The sequence below is a fragment of the Artemia sp. Qi Xiang Cuo genome, chromosome 3 (genome assembly GCF_049724085.1).
Source record: "Artemia sp. Qi Xiang Cuo chromosome 3, ASM4972408v1, whole genome shotgun sequence".
In the NCBI taxonomy this organism is placed as follows: Eukaryota; Metazoa; Arthropoda; class Branchiopoda; order Anostraca; family Artemiidae; genus Artemia; species Artemia sp. Qi Xiang Cuo.
In genome coordinates this window covers 86,398,417-86,421,956 of record NC_142796.1, presented here as the reverse complement: position 1 = coordinate 86,421,956, position 23,540 = coordinate 86,398,417, and positions in this window count along the sequence as shown.

Here is a 23,540-nt window from a genome sequence, read left to right as displayed (position 1 = left end):
TCACAATCATAGTATAACTTTTTTCTATCTTTTAGGAGAAATTCAGAACAGAACTTTAAATTGTTTCACCTCTTTGAGAAAAATCAGAACTTAAGTGGAACCTTTTTATTTTCTCTAAAAAAATTAGAATTGATGTTTAACTTATTTTTTTTTTTGAGAAAATTCAGAAGAGAACTTGAACTTTTATTCACTTTATCCACAAAACTCATAATTAAAGTTGAACTTTTTATCTTAAGAAGAGAACTTGAACTTTTCTTCACTTCTTTACGAAAACTCAGAATTAAAGTGGAACTCTTTATCTTCATGGTGAATATTTACAATCATAGTATAACTTTTTCTATCTTTAATAAGAAATTTATAACAGAACTTTAATTTTTTTTTTTACCTCTTTGAAAAAAATCAGAACTGAAGTGGGATCTTTTTATTTTCTTTGAAAAAAATTAGAATTGATCTGTAACTTATTTCCTTTTCATTGAGAAATTCAGAAGAGAACTTAAACTTTTCTTCACTTCGTTAAGAAAATTTATAAATAAAGTGGAACTTTTTATCTTCCAGGAGAATATTCAAATTCGAAGTATAACTTTTTTCTATCTTCTATGGATAAATATAGAATAAAACTTAAATTTTTTCAATTTCTTTGAGAAAATTAAGAACTGAAGTCGAACCTTTTTTATTTTCTTTGGAGAAAATTAAAATTGAAGTGTAACTTTTTTTCTTTGAGAAAATCTTAGAAATAAAGTGGGACTCTTTATCTTCATGGCGAATATTCGCAATCAAAATATAACTTTTTTATACCTTTTACGAGAAATTTAGAACAGAACTTTAAATTTTTTCACCTCTTTGTGAAAAATCAGACAAAAACATTTTATTGTCTATGGAAAAATTAGAATTGATCAGTAACTTTTTTTTGAGTAGTTTCATAAATAAAAAGAGGAAACCTTTTATTTATGAACAAATTAAAATTGATCGTTAACCTTTTTCATTTAGAAATTTTTCAGAAGAGAACTTCAACTTTTCTCTCCTTCATTGAGAAAACTCAGGTTTATGGTGGAACTTTTCATCTTGATGGAGAATATTCACAATCAAAGTATGACTTTTTTCTATCTTCAACAGAAAAATTTTGAACAGAACTTTAAATTTTTTCACCTCTGAGAAAAATCAAAACTGAAGTGGAAGCTTTTTTTATTTTCTTTGGAGAAAATTAGAATTGAACTGTAACTTTTTTCTTTTCATTGAGAAATTTTTAGAAGAGAACTTGAACTTATCGTCCCTTCTTTGAGAAAACTCTGAATTAAAGTGGAACTCTTTATCTTCATGGTGAATATTCGCAATCAAAGTATAATTTTTTTCTATCTTTTACGAGAAATTTAGAACAGAACTTAAGATTTTTTTTAACCTCTTTGAGAAAAATCAGAACTGAAGTGGAATCTTTCTATTTTCTTTGAAAAAAAATTTTCTTCACTTTTCTTCACTTCGTTGAGAAATCTTAGAATTAAAGTGGAACTTTTTATCTTCATGGTAAGCATTTTCAATCAAAGTATAGCTTTTTTCTATCTTCTATGGAAAAATTTAGAACAGAACTTTAAATTTTTTATGTCTTTGAGAAAATTAAGAATTGATCTGTAACTTATTTCTTTTCGTTGAGAAAATTCAGAGAGATAAATAAACTCACATGTATTTTAAACGTTGTTGTTCATATTTCTGAAAACTAAAACCCAACTTTATTTAAAAAAAAATCAAACCCAACTTTATTTTAAAAAAAATCAAATATTATTAATAAAATCGGACGTATTTTAAACGGTGATGTTCGTATTTCTAGTAATTAAAATCCAACTTTTTTTTAAAAAGAATCAAGTATTATTAATAAAATCTGATGTATTTCAAACATGGTTGTTCTTATTTCTGAAAACCAAAATCCTACTTTATTAGAAATTCAAATATTAGTAATAATACCAGATGTATTTTAAACGTGGACGTTTTCATTTCTGAAAAACTAAAACCCAACTTCATTACAAAAAAAAGTCGTAACGTAATGTTGGGAGTGAAAAAAGATAAGCACTTTAACTTGTAAAACAGGTCTAGGAGGAAAAATAAGAAAAGAACTTGATCTGAAATAATATAATAAAGCCTTTTGAAAAGAATTTCTTCGTGTTGGGGTATGCAAAAAAGTCGTAAGGTAATGTTGGGGGTGAAAAAGGATGAGTACTTCAACTTGTAAAACAGGTTTAGGAGGAGAATATTAATAAAGAACTTGTTCTGAAATAATATAAAAAAGCCTTTTGAAAAGTATTGCTTGGTGTTGGTGTATGCAAAAAGTCATACAGTAATGTTGGGAGTGAAAAAAGATGAGTACTTCGACTTGTAAAACAGGTTTAGGAGGAATATTACGGAAAGAACTTGTTCTGAAATAATATAGCAAAGTCTTTTGAAAAGTATTTCTTGGTGTTGGGGGATGCAAAAAGTCGTAAAGTAATGTTGGGAGTGAAAAAAGATTACCAAAACCCTTGAAAATACTAAAAATATAGGTTAAAATGTTGTTATTGTAGCTAGTTTAGAAGGAAGGCTACCAAAACCCTTGAAAATACTAATAATATAGGGTAAAATGTTGCTATTTTGGCTAGTTTAGAATGAGAATGTTCCATCAAGGCTACCAAAACCCTTGAAAATACTAATAATATAGGGTAAAATGTTGCTTTTGTAGTTAGTTTAGTAGGAAGGAGGAAATTTAATGTCCTTGGTAAAAGCCTGGAAGAAATTTAATGACCTTGGTAAAAGCCTGGACGATATTTAATGTCCTTGGTAAAAGCCTGGACGCAATTTAATGTCCTTAGTAAAAGCCTGGACGAGATTTAATGTCCTGGGTAAAAGCCTGGACGAGGTTTAATGTCCTTGGTAAAAGCCTGGACGAGATTTAATGTCCTTGGTAAAAGTCTGAGAAGGAGATTTAATATCCTTGGTAAAGCTCCAGATTTAATATATATATATATATATATATATATATATATATATATATATATATATATATATATATATATATATACTGATATGCAAGTGGGAAACCGGGCGTTTGCTCAATTTAAATATTACAAGATGTGGCCTTGCAAAATTATGCGGGTGATATCTGTCAAAGATGATGGAAGTGATTATGAAGTTTGCCGTTACGGAACTGACGAAATTAAGATAGTAACATCAGAGAATATATGGGCCTACGTAGAGAAATATGAAGAAGCGCTGAGAGATGGCAAAAAAAATGATCAGCGAGCGATAAGGCTGTGTACGGAGGACTCGGAAGGTTTAGCCGGGGATTTATCTGAGTCGGTTAACTTGATGCAGTCAGAAATTTTTAACCTTCGTGACGGCATACAGGATGAAATTCGTAGGAGAGTGGAAGGCCAGTGCAGTAGATTATGGAGTTCTTCGGTGACACAGATTAAGTCAGATTTTCTTGATACTTTTACGCAAGCTGTCTATGAGGCGATTGATCTGCAATTCAAGGGTAAATTTGAACTGATTGAGAAATCACTTGGCGATTTGCGGGCAAGAAATGTTCAAAATTGCGCAAAGCTCCAAAAGCTTGAAACTAAGCTGGATGATATAAAACAGTCTTCTCTTTTGACTAGGTTCATTGTATCTGGGATAGACTCTCCCGTGAGTGATTTGCCTCACCTTGGTGAGAAAGTATTAGCTCGACTTAACAGTGAAATGTGACTAAATCTTGATAATTCCGTTGTCAAGGGTGCAAGGCGTTTGGGAGGTGCCTCGGAAATAAAAATTCTGATTGAACTTACATTTTTTACTGAGGCATCTGCAGTTGAGATCCTGCGCAATCGGAAGAATTTGAAAGGTTCCCGAATCTATGTAAATGAGGCTCTAACCAGGGAAAGGCAAGAAATCTACAAGTTTGCGCGCTATAAGTTTGAATTGAAAAATATACGAACTATACGAGGTGTGGTTTATGTCATGTGGGGTTCGAAAATCATTCCATGTAAAACAATTTCTGAAGTAATTCAGATTCGCACTGTGTCGTATGAGCCTGTCGCTTTAACTAAGATGCGGTGAATTTTTCTTTTCTTTTTTTTGGCTTATGGATCGTTTTCAGTGTTTTCTTGATTCTTGTTTGAAATTAGATCTTATTCTAAATTCAGCTACCGGAAGTGATAAAGATATGCCTTATGCAAATAATCTACCTGAATGTGATTATTCTTCAGGTGACTTTCTATAGGATAAAACAAAAAATTGTGATTTTCCGATCCGATCGTTACATGTAAATGCCCAGGAGTTACAAAGTGCATTCAATCAACTGAAGCTCTTGCTTGCATCTAGTCCTATAGACATTGTTGGAGTTTGCGAAACTTTTTTGTCTGCTAATACACCCCTTACAATGTTAGATCTGCCCGGGATGAATTGTATTTCGCGTACAAGGTGTCAGAATGCGAGAGGAGGTCAGATACTGTATATTCGTCACAGTTCATGTATTATCCAGTATGATCATTCTCTATCTCACCCATTATAAAAACCCGGACAAAGGGTTTTTATGCAGAAACAGGCTAAACAAGCTAAGGCAGAAAGAAGTGGGAGGAGCTTTTTGTTCACGATGACCAGAAATGATCTGCGATAAGCTTACTGCTAATGCAGAAACAGGCTAAACAAGCTAAGGCAGAAAGAAGTGGGAGGAGCTTTTTGTTCACGATGACCAAAAATGATCTGCGATAAGCTTACTGTTATATTCTGTCTACTGTGATATTCGTGATGACTGGTCTTTTAGTATTCTCAGTGATTTGTCTGTATTTGATGAAGGGTTATGTGAGACTATTTTTGTTGAAGTTGTACCTTTGGGCTGTAATCCATTTATTTTCGTGTCTGTTTACCGATCTCCGTCGGGTAACCCAAAAAGATTTTTTGAAGCTTTTGAACCGCTGTTGAAAAATCTGGAAGCGTTGAAAAAACCGGTTATTATTTAGGGTGATTTTAATTTTGATCTTTTGAATCTCGATGTTGGAAATAATAAGGAGTTTTTAACTATGATGTTGTGTTCTAATTTTCTTCCTCTGCCGTATTTCTCTGCCGACAAGAATTACAGCTAATACAGCTACATTATTAGATAATATATTTTTCTCTCCTGTTTTATTTGATGCTGAAAAATCATCAGTAATTATGTCTTATGTGTCGGATCTTTTTCTCATGAGTGTTCTTTTAAAATTTAAATAATAGTAATAAACAACATCGAGATTCAACAATGGATAATTCAAAAAAGCAATATAAATGGATTGATTGTAAAGTTCTACGTCAGTTAATTGTTGGCCACGATTCGAGTTCGGTTTATGGCTCAGATGACGCAAATGCTGCGTTTTCAGATTTTATTGATCAAATGATGCGACTGCGGGATCGGGCTTCTTCAACACGAGTTTCGTATGGAAAGTTTGCGCTGAAATTTGACCCATGGATTACTGAAGGTATTTTGACATCGCTAAAACATAAAAATAGAAAATTTAAGAATTATTTAAAATTACAGACACCTGAGTCGTTTGAAGAATTCAGAGTTTATAGGAATAAGCTAAATTCAATTATCAGACATGAGAAGAGAAAATATTATAAAGAGAAATTTTTGGATTATAAATCGGATATGAGAAAAACCTGGCAATTGATAAATGAAAAGATACGTCCTCACAGTGGTAAAAGTACTAGTGTTAATTGCCTTGTTTTAAATAGAGAACATATTACAGAGCCGAATTAAATTTTAGATACTTTTGGAGAAAGTTTCAGTTGTGTTGGTTCTAGACTTGCATCGACTATGAATATGCGACTTAATTCCTCCTCTGTTTCAGTTTCCGTGCACCATGTAAAATATTCGTTTTCTTTTTCTGAGATTGAGCCTCATGAGATTGAAAAAGTTATTCTGAAGCTTAAACGGATTTTTTCTAAGGACGAATTTGGATTTTCGGCTCAAACCGCAAAGCAAATAGCGTCAAGCAGTTCACCTTTGTTGGCACATATTTTTAATCTATCACTTATGCATGGGGTTTTTCCTGAGCTTTAAAAAAAAGCAAATGTTATAGCATTACCTAAAGCTGGGAGTTCAACTGACCCTTTAGATTATAGAGGCATTTCTCTACTTTCGGTTTTCTGCAAAATTTTGGAAAAACTTGCAAATAGTCAATTACAAAAAGATTTATTTGATAGCAAGATTTTACACACGTCTCAATATGGTTTATAAAAGGAAAGTCAACTGAACTGGCAATTCATGAGCTTTTACTAAATATTAATGATTCACTAGATGATGGTCAACACGTGTTGGTGATTTTTCTTGATGTCGCCAAGGCGTTTGACACCGTAAATCATCCGTTGCTTCTTTTTAATCTCAAGTCTTATGGGTTTTCAACACAAGCTGTTAAATTTTTTGCATCTTACCTTTCTGGGAGACGACTAGGTGTGTTGATAAGTCTCGTGATCTCTGTTCTGAAACTTTTTTGATTAATTGCAGAGTGCTTCAGGGCTCTGTCCTTCGGCCTATCCTACTCCTTCCTTTTACAAAACACTTGCCTGAAGTTTTGCCTTTTTATAAAATTATAATGTTTGCTGATGTTGTAGAAATTTTTACTCCTCACCAGGACTTATCAGTTCTTTTCCAGAACCTTGAAAGTACGTTACTAACTGTATCTGATTTGTATTCAAGGAATTTACTAGCTCTTAATGAAAAAAATGCCAATACATGTTATTTTCGTGAACTGGATCAGTAGTGTCAGATACCTTCTCTCTTTTCTTGAATGGTCTTGAATTAAAAAGGGTAGATTAATTCAAATATCTTGGGATCATTTTAGATGAAAATTTGTCGTTTCATAAATATGCAAAAAACACTGTCGTTAAAGATTGCCCGAAATATTGGCATGCTAACTCGTCTTCGTCATTTCTTTCCTAAAGCCATTCTAAAATCTATTTATTATTCTTTCGTCCACCCATATTTTCTCTCTTGCATTTTGGTTTGGGCATCTACCTTTTTGTCTGTTTTCAAATCTCTCCAAATACTTCAGAATACTTCAGTAGAAATACTTCAGTTCAAATACTTCAGTAGAAGTGATAGTTACTAGGGGTGGATTGTCACTAGTGATAAATCACTAGGGATGGCAACCCTGAACGAAAGGGGATTTTTGGGGAACCATTTTTTTTCTAGAAGACAGGTTTTGGGAAAATCCCCAAAAAATCAGGGGAAGTGGAAGCACTGGTAATTTCAGACAAGATTTGCCAACAAATTTTACTAGGCCATGAAAACTGCCAAGTAGCATTGCTACTTTGCTACCCCACTTTTTGCACGGCGGATCTCGAGAAACGATATCCACCTTCTTATAAAAACTTCAAAAGACTTCATAAAGACTTTAAAAGGGTTTACAGTGTTATAAAGAGGGTTTACGATGTTCGAAAGAGCATCACATATAATATAGAGCTCCAAAAACCCCCTGAAAAGAAAAAGATTACTTCATGGAAAACTAAAAAAATTCTGAAACAACAGACTAACATTTAAATGCATCGTTGTACTTGAAGTATTTTGATACTTTTTAACAGGCATGAGCTCATGGTTTTTTCAAATGAGGATTCTTTTTAATGTTGATTGCAGATCTTCAGTTAGACACCTATATGGAATTTTCTCTTCAGGAATTTTCTCTTTGGACCAACTTCATTTAATTCCTATCTCTAGTATTTGTCACGATTATCAATATAGTAATTTACCTGGAAATTTCTCCGGAATTTTTCCAACTAATTCTCAATTTCATAATTATCCTACTACGCATCGTTCAGACTTTTCGTGCGAAATCCATCCGACATCGAGAGCGGGATTCAGCATCCGTCACACTGGCCCAAAAATCTGGAACTCAATTCCAGCATCAGTTCGAGAATGCAGCAACAAGCGACATTTTCCAAGACTGGTGAAGACATATCTTATGACATACTAAGCATTTTGTTCATTCGGGTTTTCTTTTTCGTTGTTGTAGAATTTAGTTAGAAAATGGCTGTTTATTTTCGTTGGCAATATTTTCAGCGCTAAAGGATGCCACCAGGCATGTGCGCTGTTTTGTGACATTTATTTATGTATGTGTTATAAATAAAAATATTCTACTCTACTCAATGCACATTCATTTGTATTATTTCAGTAAAGTACCAAATATATTTCGGTCTTTGTATTGTAAAGGGGTTTTGAGCGAAAATCACGTTAACTTCTGTTTGTTTTGAGTTTAAATCAGTTATTCATTAGCACTTATTTTCGTTTTGAGTTTCGCTTATTTATCAATGGTGACTTATGGCAGTTTCACGATTGGTAGATTATTTGACTTGATCTTTCCTCATTTTTGGTTTACTGGAGTTCTTTACTTCTCTTTGAAAAACTTATTTTGTGGAAAGTTTTTTTAATTAATTTCTGTTCGTTTTATATTGATATAGTCTTTTCAGGGAAAAAGAAAATAATTCTCTAAATCTTTCTTTTTTCTTTTAAGACTTTATAGCTTGGCATAATATTTGTATGCTGGAGAAAAATTTTCAGCAATTTTTAACAAAATACACCCTTTTAAAAAATTAGACACAAATAGTAGTGTTTAATTTAGTTTCATAACTCCTCTAGCGGACCTGAAATGGAAAACTTGATACCATTCGCAAAAAAATCTGTTTACATTCTTTGATAGCTTGGATACACTTACGCTATTTTAATTTGGTTAAATTTTAAGAGCAGAAATAGCCCCGAAAGTTTGAACATAATACCCTCTGTCGTTCTTGGGATACCGCTGATATGCTTTGTTGGAAATTAGCATTAACACGGTGCATTTTGATTTAATCTTAAGGCAACATTTAGTTTTTAAACATAATAGTCAAATAGGAGGGTGGGCTTGGGAGGAGGACTAGTTGCCTTCCAATCACTTTCGACTATTAGCCCCTTCTATTTTCAATCGAATGAGCCCTTTTCGAAGTTCCTAAGACCACTCCTTCGATACGAAGTGCCCTGTTCTAAACAAAAAAAAAAGAAAATAATAATAAAACATTGTACCCACATCAATGTTTACTATAAAAATGTCAAGCCGTCCAATAACTTTCGACTATTAAAAAGGGCACTAGTCCTTTCAATTTCCAATCGACTGAGCCCTTTTTGAGTTTCTACGACAACCCTTTCTATAAGCACCTTATATGCCCCAAGGATATAAATTACAACCCTTGCCCTGAGGTCTGTGACGGGGTTGTCATCCTCAATGACCTAATTTCCAGAACTTTCAACAATGTTGAACAAAATGGCTATCTTAAAATTTTCATTTGATGGGTTTGGGGAGATGGTGGGCATGAGAAGGGCGTTAGTTACTCTGAAATCACTTTCAACTATTAAAAAAGGCACTAGCCCTTTTATTTTCCAATCGAAAGAGCCCATTTGAAGTTTCTATGACAACGCTTTCAATAAAAACCTTATATGCCCCCAGGACATAACTTACAACCCTTGCCCTGAGGGCTGGGGGGGCTGTCATCCTCAGACCTAATTTCCAAAACTTTTTACTACGTTGAACAAAATGGCTATCTCAAAATTTTCATTGGATGTGTTTGGGGAAATGGTGGGCGTGAGAGGAGGGTTAGTTGCCTTCCTATCACTTCCGACTATTAAAAAGGGCACTAGCCCTTTCAATTTCCAATCGAATGAGCCCTTTTTGAAGTTTTTACGACAACGCTTTCTATAATGACCTTATATGCCCCAGTGCATAATTTACAACCTTTGACCTGAGGGCTGTGAGGGGGCTTTCATCCTCAAGGACCTAATTTCTAGAACTTTTAAATACGTTGAACAAAATGGCTATCTAAAAATTTCAATTGGATGTTTTTGAATAAAAGGTGGGCGTAGAGGGGGGTTAACTGCCCTTAATTTACATTCGACTATTAATAAGGGTACTAGCCCTTTGAACTTCCAATTGAATGAGCACTTTTTCAAGTTTCTACGACAAAACTTTCAATAAAACCTTATATGCCTCCAGGGTATAACTTACAACCCTTATCCTAAGTGCTGGGGGGGGGGAGAAGTTTCATCCTCAAAGATATAATTTCCGGGCCTTTCAACTACTTTGACCAAAATGGCCATCTCAAAATTTTGACTGGATGTATTTGGATAAATGGCGGGCGTGGAAGGGGTGTTAGTTGCCTTCAAATCACTTTCAATTATTAAAAAGGGCACTAGCCATTTCAATTTATAATCAAATTAGAGCTTTTTGAGGTTTCAATTACATCACTTTCTCTAAAAAAAACCTTGTATGCCCCCTGGGCATAACTGACAGCCCTTGCCTTGAGGGCTGTTGTCATCCTCAAGGACCTAATTTCCAGAACTTTGAACTACGTTGAAAAGAATGGCTGAGCGAAATTTCTAAGAGGGGGTTTAGTAGCCCTCCAATCACTTTCGACTATTAAAAAGGGCACTGCCCCTTGGAATTTCCAATCGAAGGAGCTTTTTTGAATTTTCTATGACAACCATTTCTATAAAAACCTTATATGCCCCCAGGGCATAACTTACAACCCTTGCCCTGAGGGCTGTAGGGGAGTGTCCTCCTCAAAACTATAATTTCTATATGGAAATCAACTACGCTCATCAAAATGGCTATCTCAGAATTTTGATTGGACTTGCTTGGGGAAATGGTGGGCGTAAAAGAGGTGTTAGTTGCCTTCCAAACACTTTTGACTATTCAAAAAGGCACAAGCCACTCCAATTTCCAATCCAATGAGCCTTTTTTAAAGTTTCTACTACAACTCCTTCGATACGAAGTGCCAAGAACCAAGAACCAAAAAAAAAACATTGTGCCAACATCGTTCTTTACTTAGGCAGCGCTATTGCGCTGCCTATGACTATCGGTAGCTGAATTGGAAAAGGAACTTCAGTATATTATTGAATCCATGGAATAAAATATATACAACGATCAATTAAGCCAGTCGGAAGCAAAATAAGACTATTTTTAGTTTTAAAATTAAAACATATATGACTTTTTGCGTTCAGAGATACAAATTCACGAAAATAAAGGGGGAGGGACAATTCCGTTGTTTAAAAATAATAGCTAAAAATACCAAAATTAGACATTTCCTCATCAGCTAGCGGCAGTTGCCACACACAGGTTTCTAGTGATCGTTATTGGGTTTTCACCGCCACGGTTTTCTGAGTGTTTATTATTATTATTATTATTTTAAATTAATATCAGCTATTGATAAATTATCGGCGGTTATGAAAAATTAAGAAAAAAAACGGGTTTTAATTTTAATAAAGCAGTGAATAAATAACAACAAAATAAACACTTAAGTAAAAAAAAAAACACTCCGAATATTTCGGCGTGTTTTTAAAATGTTCTTTTAAAAAAAAATAACTTGCATCGAAATACAACAAACTAAACACACGAAGAGAGAGAAAAACAAAAGAAAAGAAATATAAATAAATAAGTCCGAATCAAACTCACATATTAAATAACACTTCCATGCACTGGCGTATTTAACGGAATAAACAAAAGCGAATGTCTATAATGGTACCATTCATCTCCTCACAATCAATGTATAAATGGAAATCTATAAAAAAAAATGAATAATATATTTATACTTGAGCAAAACATTAAAGGTCACCTAACCCCTGGCCTATAACCCCTAATTAAATTTCCGTATATACATTGATTGCGAGGAGACGCAAAACCAATTATTTATATTTATTTTGTTTTTCTCTCTCTTCGTGTGTTTAGTTTGTTGTATTTCGATGTATGTTATTTTCTTAAAAAGAACATTTTTTCTTCTTTTTTTCCGTTCAGAAAGGCTCCCGGACGTGGGGCCGAAATATTCGGAGTGTTTTTTTTTTTTTAATTAAGTGTTTATTCTGTTCTTATTTATTCACTGCTTTATTAAAATTAAAACCCGTTTTTATTGCTTAATTTTTCGTAAATGGAAAAGCAGTGTGGTCTAAGAAATTATTTATCGTCGGTTATCAGCTAGCGGTGGTTGCCATCTACAGGTATGTAGTAGTTGCTGGCGAATTTTCACTGGCACTATCTTTTGAGCACTTTTTTTAACGGTAAATTATTGTTGGTTATCATCTAGCGGTGTGCCACACGCAGGTTTTTAGCTGTCGCTGGTGGGTTTTCACATACACTGTTTTCTGAGCGTTTATTATTATTATCATTATTTTAAATTAATATCAGCTATCGATATTTTGTCGTTGGTTATGAGCTTGCGGTGGATACCATCTACAGGGCTGTAGCGGTCGCTGCTGTGTTTTCACTGGCACTATCTTCTGAGTTTTCTTTTTTTAACTGTGGCCACTATGACTGCTACTACTTGAGACTGCGACTGTGATTACTTGCGACTGCAACGGCTACGACTTTTGACTATGACCGCAACTACTTGCGACTGTGATTGCAACTACTTACGATTGCGACTGTGACTGCTTGCGACTAAGGCTACTTGCAACTGTAGCTGAAACTGCTTACGACTGCAACTACTTGTGACTACGACTGTGGCTTCTTTTGACTGCGACTTTGACCACTTCTGACTGTGACTGTGAATATTATTACTACTGCTATTGCGACTATATGTGACTGCAACGGCGACTAAAACCGATTACTTGCGAATGTAACAACATGCGACTGTGACTACTGGCGACTGCTAACTTTTACAGAATTGAACTAAATCCAACTGCAGTATGTGCATTCACGTTGTCAAAAGAGCGTATCTACAACATTTCAGCAACGGATGAGGGTTTCAAATTGAAACTTGCAGGGAATGTTGACCTAAAGCAAAAGACACTGCGCAACCAGGTTTCAAAAGAGCGCATCTACAATATCTCAGCAACTTCTATGGGTATTAAGTTGAAACTTTCAGAGAATTTGAAGAGGGATCTCGAACTAAATCAAAAGGCACTGTGTGTCATAGAAATTACAATACTAACCAAGTTAATGCACTTTTTGCCTTCTAAAGACTAGTATGTCATTTGCGCCTTACTTATGAATTTTTGGTTAAATTTTGGCCATAAGTCAAGGAGGCACACTTGTGCCTCTATAAAGAGGCGACCCACCACAATGTTAAGCGATTTCAGGTCCTAGAGGTCGCAGAGAGACGGCGGTAATTGCATTTTGTAGCCCAAGCTCAAACTAAGAAACTTGCAAAATTTCATCCTCCTCCGACTTTATCTTCATGGGGTAAACTGGGCCGGAAGTTTGGACCCTCCCACCACAGCCCCCCTTAACGTTGTCCGATTGGGCTGAAATTTAGAGGTTAAGCTTTCCTAGGGCCCGGGAGCTTATCCTCGAAATTTCAGCTCAATCCGATCACTCCTTCCCTGTTTTCAAAAACCAAATATAGCCACTTAAAATTCATCTCTTTTTTTTTTTTGTTAGCCACGCCTACAGGCCACAGTTGGCAACGGATCCGGTTGAATGAGGACTCATTCGAAGCAGAATTCGACCTGTTAGGGCCTTTTGATATTTTCAGACCGAAAAAATTATCCCCCGAATTTACATTTACGAAAAACCTCGTTTTCCTATATTAGCCCATGTTAATTTTTCCCTCCACAACCCCCCTTTAACGTTGTCTGATCGGGCTGAAATTTAGAGGATAAGCTTTCCTGGGGCCTGGGAGCTTATCGTCGAAATTTCAGCTCAATCTGATCACTCCTTCCCTGTTTTCCAAAAACCACATATCAAGATTTTTGGGAATTTGCTTGCGTCGAAAATACCTTCTATTTGCTAAACAACAATTACTATTGTGTTTGTATAGTCCAGCGGCTGAGACTTCAGACTTTCAAGCGGAAAACTCGGGTTCGATTCACCATCAGAGCAACTTTTTTATATACTTTGAAAAGAAACTCAGTTTCTTTTTTAAATTATTTGAAAAAAATTACGTTTTCTAAAGAGTTAAAGAGGCTGAGTTACAAGGTCGACCCTTAAAACGTACAGGGATTAGGAGGCACAGTTGGGGGGCTGTTAAAGAGGCTGAGTCACAAGTTCGAACCTTAAAACGTACAGGGATTAGGAGGCACCCTGTACGACGTGATTTGAGTATTCAGGAATTAAAAGCCTTAACATAAGAATGTTCAAGAGCGGGGGGTTTGGGGGCGGCAGCCCCCCAACTTTAACTCCTGACACGATCAGCTAACAGTTAGTCAAGCAATAATAAGTAATAAACTGTACAAAAACGTGCAGAAATTATTTGAAAAAACTACGTTTTCTAAAGAGTTAAAGAGGCTGAGTTACAAGGTCGAACCTAAAACGTACAGGGATTAGAGGCACAGTTGAGCTGCCGCCCCCAAACTTCCGCTTTCGCAGCCTTTAAATATAAAAAAATTTCTTTAAACTGAAAGTAAGGAGCGACATTAAAACTTAAAACGAACAGAAATTATTCCGTATATGAAAGAGGCTGTGCCCTCCTCAACGCCTCGCTCTTTACGCTAAAGTTTGACTTTCTCACAACTCTTTTTGAAACAATAAAAACTTTAGCGTAAAGAGCGAGGCGTTGAGGAGGGCACAGCCTCTTTCATATACGGAATAATTTCTGTTCGTTTTAAGTTTTAATGTCGCTCCTTACTTTCAGTTTAAAGAAATTTTTTTTTTATATTTAAAGGCTGCGAAAGCGGGGGTTTGGGGGCGGCAGCCCCCCAACTGTGCCTCCTAATCCCTGTACGTTTTAAGGTTCTACCTTGTAACTCAGCCTCTTTAACTCTTTAAAAAACGTAGTTTTTTTCAAATAATCAGTATAAAGAATAAGAAATTTTGAGTCACGATATCTTTCTATGAAGATTCCAGCTGTTTTTTTTTTTGTTTTTTTTTTTTTTTTTTATTTTTTTTTTTGTGACCAAAATTTTATGCACACGTAAACCTTGAAGAAATATATATATATATATATATATATATAATATATATATATATATATATATATATATATATATATATATATATATATATATATATATATATATATATATATATATATATATATATATATATATATATATATATATATATATATATATATATATATATATATATATATATATATATACATATATATATATATATATATATATATATATATATATATATATATATATATATATATATATATATATATATATATATATATATATATATATAAAATATGAATATAATATAAAATATAATATAATATATAATACCAAAATTTACTAACGAGTTGAATCCAAGTCTATTTGCAATAAGGGTTTAGCTAGAGTCCAGAACTAGATCCCTTAAAATGCGTTTGATTTTTTCTTAGTTAAGCTACCGAATAAAAAATTATGATCGACGTATCATTAACCAAAAAGAATATCATTTTTATCTTCGAAATTACGACAGCAAATTACGCCGTTAACTTGGTGGCATTATTTAAATCAGATTTAGAGCAGGTATGAATTAGTTATTATCATTGATCCCAATATTCTTATTCAGTTTTTTCATGACCCACTTTCTGATAAATGAGTTGAATAAAATAAGTTGTTATTTTATTTATTTTATTTATTTATTTATTACCCGTCAAAAAAAGGTACAAAAGACGGAGTATCACTAAAAGAGAAAAAAACACACACAAAAATAAATTACAACACATTACACATAATCGAACAAATTACAAAGACGAGAAACAAAAACTCAATTATACACTGCACTGCAGGTATGTAAGAAATTTTACTTTTTAAACTCCCAAGTACTGAAGAAACATAAGCAATATGATTGATATCTTTAATTAAACTAACCTAACTTACAGCAAAATACTTGATAATTTCAAGTCATATTCAATAGACTCAATCAACTAGTCTAAATATGATACGAGACGGTAAAAAGACTAAATATGATAAGAGATGTGCAAATAAAATTAAATGGACAGGGATTTACTGCCTTAGCAAACGGTACCAAGGGTGGGAAGAGACTTTCTCGTTGTACCGTTTAATTCGCTCAATTATAGCTAACGTCGGGTCCGCAATTTTAAAATTTTTAAAAAGGCGCGAATCTCTTGTCCACGGCGGGAGCCACAACAAGAACTTCGCATACTTAAAAAACGTGGATCTGAGCTTTCTTTTCTCTGGCTCGGGAAAAATTCTCCAAAACGGGCTTATATACAGGAAATGGGGAAGGGATACTGCGTTATAAAGTCGATCCAAAATTAAATGGTTGAACTCGATTTTAAATGCGACTACTCTACTGTACGCAAATGTCAGGCGTCTAATAAGATGATCAATGAGAAGAGAGCGGGTAGTTTTTAAATCCTTTCCAATTGGTAAGCCCAGGTCAATAATTTTCAAGACAGGGGCTACAGACAGTTCTCCAAAACTCAGAGACGAGACCTCTTCTTGGCGCCAGTTGAACAGACGAATATCCGACTTCTGTGGGTTAAATCCAAGACCAATGCGACTGTAATTTGATTGTAGTGTGGAGAAGGTGGTCTCTGTACCTGCGACTGTGCGGCTGGTGTTCAGAATGTCATCGGCGTAAGCTATCATTGTAACGTCTATGCCACGAGCTATGCATGTTGTCTCGATAGTAGGCTGTGGTTCAATAATATAATTATTAAAGGCACAAGAAGATGTGACTGATCCTTGTCGAGCACCCTTTTTACTAGGACCACAGGATTCCCTTGATGGTATAATAGCTCGTTTAGTGCATGTTAAGTGAAGGCTTAACTATGTCCAGGAAATAGGAGCTCAGTCAACAGCTGGTCGCACTTGTATTTAATGGGTAGTGCAATGCCCTGCTGTAAATTTCTTTTTTTTATACCCAGAATGAGTTGGTCATGGAGAAGTGAGTCGTAGGTACGGCAGACGTCATGTAGACCTATAACAATGGACTCTTTTGATTCATTAGCGTCAATCAAGACTGAAACTAAAGCAGAAAAGTCGTGATCACAACCAAAAACCTTCTGGTACCCAAATTGGGAAGGGGGAGCTTAGCATTTTTCCTTGAATTTATTAATGAATGAAAGTTCGAAGACTTTGCCAAACGTTTGTGCCACTGTGATTGGTCTAAACGAAGCGCATTCCGAAGTACTTTTTCCTTTCTTCAGGACTGGCCTAATTGACCCAGTACAGAATGCCGCTGGTACGAGTTCAGTGGTGAAGATCATCTGAAAGAGAAGAGTTAGGTGTCCCGTGAAAGTTAGGATGCACTGACTAAGGTAAATGGCGGATACACGGTCAATACCAGCCGATTTCTTCTTTTTTAACCTTCGGACCGCAGACACAACCTGTGATTGGGTAACTATAAAATCTCTATCTGGAATTGATGAGAGGAGGGATGAAAGCTTCTCTTGAACATAAATTTTAATATTATGTTTTGTGGTTGAAAACTCACCGAGGAAATAGTTTATCAATGCTAAAGATGGAATATCTAACTCGAGATCCGGTGACTCTTTCTTATGAAACTTTTTCTATAACAAATTAGGATTTTTAATGACTTTTTCAGAAAGCTCTGATTTCAACTGCACACGGTGACGAGCAAGTTCCTTCCCAAACCTACGCTTAGATGCAACTCTAATTTCTTTAACTACTCCTGAGTGTGGTCTACCATATTCTTTCCATGTCCCGTACCAGAAGGTAGCTCGGTCCCAGGCTAATTGTAGCAAAGGTTTAGAAGACCATCCCTTTTCTTGAGTTTTTGTCTGGCACGAGACCTGGATACTCCCTGAGTTTCTGCAAACAGAAGAGCATGGGTCAGTTCGGCGTAATAAATATTAAGACGTAGCCGCACATCTCTTTCATCACGATGAGATAATTTCATAAGTAGGTCAAACGGTACGCGAATTTTTGACAGAACAAGATCACAAGAATCTTGAAACTTTTCTTTATCAATTTTACGACAAACCGGAACGTTATGCCACCTCTGAGGGAATATTGACGAATTATTCAAAGCAGGATACGAGGCAGGCCTACTGATAATGCACTGAATTGGGAAATGATCCGAAGTAAAACTATTTGGAAGGACAAACGCATTAAGTACTGGCAAAGAACTAATACTAACACTATGGTCTAGATTGGACGTAGAACAAGATTGGTGGATACGCGAAACGTTCTGGTTCTTCCGGTGAATAGTAAAACGGTTATCAAGTATCCCTAATAGAATGCAACAACGACTATTTTGGGCCCTAATATCAACTTCTAAATTACAGTTAAAGTCACCCACTATTATGCACTCAAGGGACTCGCGTTCAGCTTTTTTAAGGCAGCGGGCTAGTTTGGCAGCACTTATAGCAAAAGCACTATCAGATTCGTCGTCACGGTAATCAGTTGGAAGGTACACGTTTATAACTAGCAGGTTATTTAGTCTAATTGCAAGACAGTTGGCAGTGTTATCGCTTGCCTTGCACGTGAGACGATTTCTAACCAACGTGACAATTCCGCGAGATGGATGGCCCCGTGGAGATGAACGGGATGTAGGGATGGAATACGCAAAGTAGGACGACCAGAGATATAGCAGGCTTAGGCCAGCATCTGTGGTGAAAAGTTCCTGCAGGCACATCACATTATATTTATTCACAAACTGCTCAACCACAAGTGACTGATCGGAAAAATTTCCGTTTATATTCCTAGAAATTAGTGAAATGTTAGAGATTTCGTTATTCCTCATGTTAATGAGTTGCCTTTTGCTGGTTTTTTGGACACTTTACGCTATAGCTGGTAGGACCCGCTTTCTTGCAGGAAACTCAATACATAGCACGAGTATACTTTTCTGTATCGTTCTTTATGGAGACGTGGTCCGACGAGCCACATCTGGTGCAGACAGGACTATTGGAACACTCGGCAGCTAAGTGACCCTGATTGCGGCATGAGTAGCAATGCCGGGGTAAGAAAAGAAACTCTTCAATGGGCAGTTTTTCCTAATAGATCTTCACAGAGTCCTTAAGAAATTTATCCAAATCCGATCGACAGCTAAAAAATACATTGAACATAAGGGAAATGCGAAGCAGTTAAGACTGCCTAGTTCTGGGAATCAGCACAGTTAGCTCATCCGCCGATACGTCAGAGGGGACTCATTTCACTACACCAATATAGTTAGGGCTCTTTAATGCAGCAGAGATCTGCGGCTGGTTGGTCTTGATTGACTCAACAATGGTTTCAGCTGTGTTTTTCGAGCGAACCACTAGTTTCCAATCCGATTTGACTCTCCGTAATTCAGATATATCACTAGTATCTGCACATGCTGAATCTATGAATCTCTTTCTAGCACGTGGGATATCAAGCAAATCGGGCATATTTTTCAGAACGATTAAATAAAGAGGTTTATCAGGCTGGTTTGAAGCGCTTGGCCATTCAATGGGTATGTTGGCATTAATAGCAAAATGGTTCTTAATAATTCGAGACAATTCATTCACCTTAATAGCAACGGTTGCTGCAGTAGCTTCACTAGTAGTTGGGACTGAGCAGAGAGAATCAATAACAAAGGTCAGCAATTTGGTCTTCTTGGCGTGAGCTTGGTGAATCCATCAGCAAATTTCTGTAAAATTCTCTTCATCTTTTGCGTGAATTTTACAGCTTGTTGTAAACTGCATTAGTTTATGGAGCGATTCTTTGGCTTTCAGAATTTCTTCTGGTGTGAAAAATCCGACGCCTGTATCAATTATTCCCTCCAGTTTTTCTCCTCTTTCCATACTACGGCAAACAAACAAAAAATTAATAAGAAGATATAAAAATACAATTTCCTCGCGACACGCGGGATTGAACTTGCCACCCCTCGATCAGGACGCACAGCTTTATCAACTGCGTCATCGCAAGGTATTATGGACAATAATTCTTTTATAACTTTATTAATTTACTTTAATCAGTAAAATGTTAATGGCTTATGTACATAGTTTAACTAGGATGAAAGTGAATACGTAACATGATACCCTTTTTTTGTCCTTTTTGTAATTTAATAATTTTTTCTGGAGAAAATTAAATTTTGAGTCCCAAACAGTTCGCAGCAACCAAAAGTTTAAAAACATATTCCTAGCAAAAAATGTTTAGTGAGAAAAAATAGCAATTTATAGCCGATTAGAAATGGCAATGAGTACTCTCAATATTGCAATGCAATTATGGAAACAAATTTGCAGAAATTTTAGGGCGCCAGAACCCCATCAATAATGACGTCAGGTTGACTGTGACGTCAGTTTTGTTTTTTTCGATTTTGTTTAATGAAAATCCGAAAATGCTACTGAGTTTTTTGTTTTTCTTTTAATGAAGATATGAAGTACATTTTGAAGTTTAGGAAAGATCATTTTATTTTTTATTGTGCTCAATGGAAACATGAAAAAAAAATATTTTATTAGCTTTTCTGGGGAAACGATTGTTTACTAGCATCTCTGCCTGTCGTTCGAGTCAAATTTTATCTTCTATTCAATCGCATACCTCTGATCGAAGACGTGATTAATTTTTTTGCGTCAGAATTCTAGACTTTCACTATTTAAAAATTTAGGCTCAAATCGCTTCAACAGTCGATCGGTTTTGATGACTATTAAAAAAAATGAAGCATAGTATGTTCACCACCAGTATTTCCCAGTAATTTAACGTGTTAAGAAATTTGCTGAGCAGACGTGGACATCAAAAGATTTTAACTCATTTTCCTAGATGGCGGCAAAACCTGTGATTTCTTACCAAGTTGTGTCGTCCAGTTGGCTGGGTATAAAAAAGAAAGGGGCTTGTAAGTCTTCCAATTAAAAATAGTATGTTTTTATATTGGCCAAATTCTGGAAGAATTTGTTTTAAAATTGACCAATGGTTATAACCTGAGCTAAACATTTTTTTTTTACCTCTTGTTCAGCAACACTTGCTGTATAGGGAAAAAAGAAATGAGGTGTAGGCAGTATTCAGGGCAGTGGATTTGATCATATCCACTTGCGGGAGCAGCTTAGCGCAGCGGAAGATGCGTTGGGCGTATACCCGGAGATGGATGGATCGAAACCTCATCGAACCTCACTAAGCTGGAGGCAGAGTGCTTTTTGGTTAGGTTTCGATTCATCGATCACTGAAGCTGCTCTTGATAACATTTATATATACAATTATCAAAAAGGAAAGTCGCTTTCTTTTCCTTGGTGCATCAGTGTCTCTGGACTAGAGCTTGATTTTTACTGTAAGACTTTGTTACAACTTAGTTCGTTCTTTACTGTGAGCCAAGGGACAGGAAGTTTCATATATGGGGCTTTCGGACAAGGTGGTTCTAATGGTGTACTTTTTGTTTTGATCGGACTCAGTTTTTAGGAGTTATGGGTTTTTACATTTCTTAACATTGGACGTCATCGTCTCTTACTAAGTTGCTAGCTACCGCTGCAACCCGGATTAATCGGATTAATCACGGATTTTATAACGTTCCAAGTCTTGCCAGGGTTACCTTCTGCTTTTCTAAAACGATCGCTCAGAAAATCTACTTTAGCTTTACGGAGCAGGCTTTTCAACTTATTACGATATGCTTTATAAATATTCATATTACAACAACATTACTTAACACTGATTTCTTATATAAAATTTAAAGAATCCCAATTTGTACTGAGCTATATTGGTCCTTTATGTAATGTTCGTGGAAAACTAGAAAGGGGTCCCTCAGTCACAAGTTTGAACTCATATTTTCCTTATTAAGGGTTAAAATCTACTGGCAGGCAGCCAACAATGGGGCAAAACACATTTTGTCCATGGTTTTTCCCTATTTTGCTCTCTTTCCTTTGTTTTCCTTAATATTACTTTATACATGGGCGTAGGCAGCATCTTGTGTAGAGGGGGCAGCCGCTTCTGTGATGGAGGGGGGAGGGATCTTACTAATACTTCCCGAGGTCCTTTGAATATAGGTCCTTAGAAAGTACTCATTCTATATTTCACTAAAACTCGGCCTTTAAATTTTTCCATGTTCTAATTTTCCTGCAACAGTATAACATAAGAGACCCACTATCCTACTTCCAATTTCCAGAAAACATAAACACCACAAAAGCGATTTGACACAAATCACATTATGGTTAGATAACAGCTGCTTCTAAGAATTCAACTCAAAAGTTTACAGTTGGGCAAAATTAAATATCAAAATTGGTATAGGGGAGACCGGCCCACGTTTAGCCAAAGCAAACAGTTTCAATACAAAAACCTATGGGGCTTCTGGTGGATTATAAAAGTTCTGACAGATTGCAGTGTATGTTTTTAAAAAGTCTGACCTTAATTAATACTTCTACCAAAAATATCAGATTAGATCAGGTTTTATGGTGATTAACTCTGGAATTTTATTCAATTTTGTCTGAAGGCCTATGCTTAATTACGAATACTAGAAAACTCGCATTGTAAACTCACATTGCATTCTCTTATTATTTGCCTGTTTTTGGCAGCTTCCGAGACGGGCCATCTTCACCAGTTTGCTGTTAGTATTTTTTCATCCTGTGGGATAGTGAACTCCCATGTTCGGCCACAATACCCAGGGTAAAGTCGGCATGCCGTACCAAGGTGTCCAAAAGTGGGTTGTGCTTGTAAAAGCTTCGTAAACAGCATATTTAAAGGTTGAAGGCAAGCTTAAAACCCCAAACTGTGTTATTTCTGGCGTTGTTTAATCCTATCAGAACAGTAGGTGAACTTAAGTTCTATTTTTTCCTGTTAAGTTTCATTCCAGATAAAATGATTAAAAGTAAAACAGAAGAGAAAAGAAAGAAAGGTGGCTGTGATCCGGAAGAAAATAAAATAGCAGTTTCTTCTGTCTTATTCTACAAGAAGTTAGTTGAACTCTCTGGAAGTATCATGGGTGTCCCTAGAGGAACGCTGCAAGACTACATAAAAAAAAAAGTTGAGAAGCTGAATATCCCTCTAAAAAGTCTGGACCTAAGTTTCCTTACACCCTGTTAAAACACATGATAAATATTTACAGAGGAACAAAAAAAGACTAAAAACTTACTTGAAAACGATAGCTGATATGCTTTCGACTATATTCCCCTAGAAGCGTGTAAATTTGCATACACTTATGCCATTATTAAGAGCATAAAAGTGCCGGATAACGGAACTGCAAATGCAGTGGAGACAGTGGAGGAATTACAGGTAAAGATTGGTACCGTGGTTTTATGGATTGCCTTAAAACTCTATCAGTTAGAACGCCAATAAGTACAAGCCTATGACGGACAACTGCTTTCAACTGTCACAGTGTAGGATCTTTCTTTAACAACCTGGATTGAGGCCTATATAAACGCATGTTCAGACCACAAGACATTTGAAGTTTTGACGAATCAGGTCTGAAAAAATCCACAAGCCTGGTAAAATCATTGCACAGCGAGGTCCGAAGTAAGTAGGGAAGGTCACGTCAGCAGAAAGAGGTCAGTTGACCACGATTTGTGCTGGTGTTAATGTGTTGGGAACACACTCCCTCCTCTAATTTCCCCACAAAAACATTGTGCGGAAATTTTACTCAGGGGAGCTGTACCAGGAACCATTACGATCAGCCCAGAAAATACTTCTGGCTGGATAACTGCCTCTCATTCTTTGCTTAACTTGCAGCATTTTATCAATCAAGTCAAACCCAAAAAATCAACAGGAAAGAAAAATGACGAAGTCAGAAGTGATCATTGACACCTCT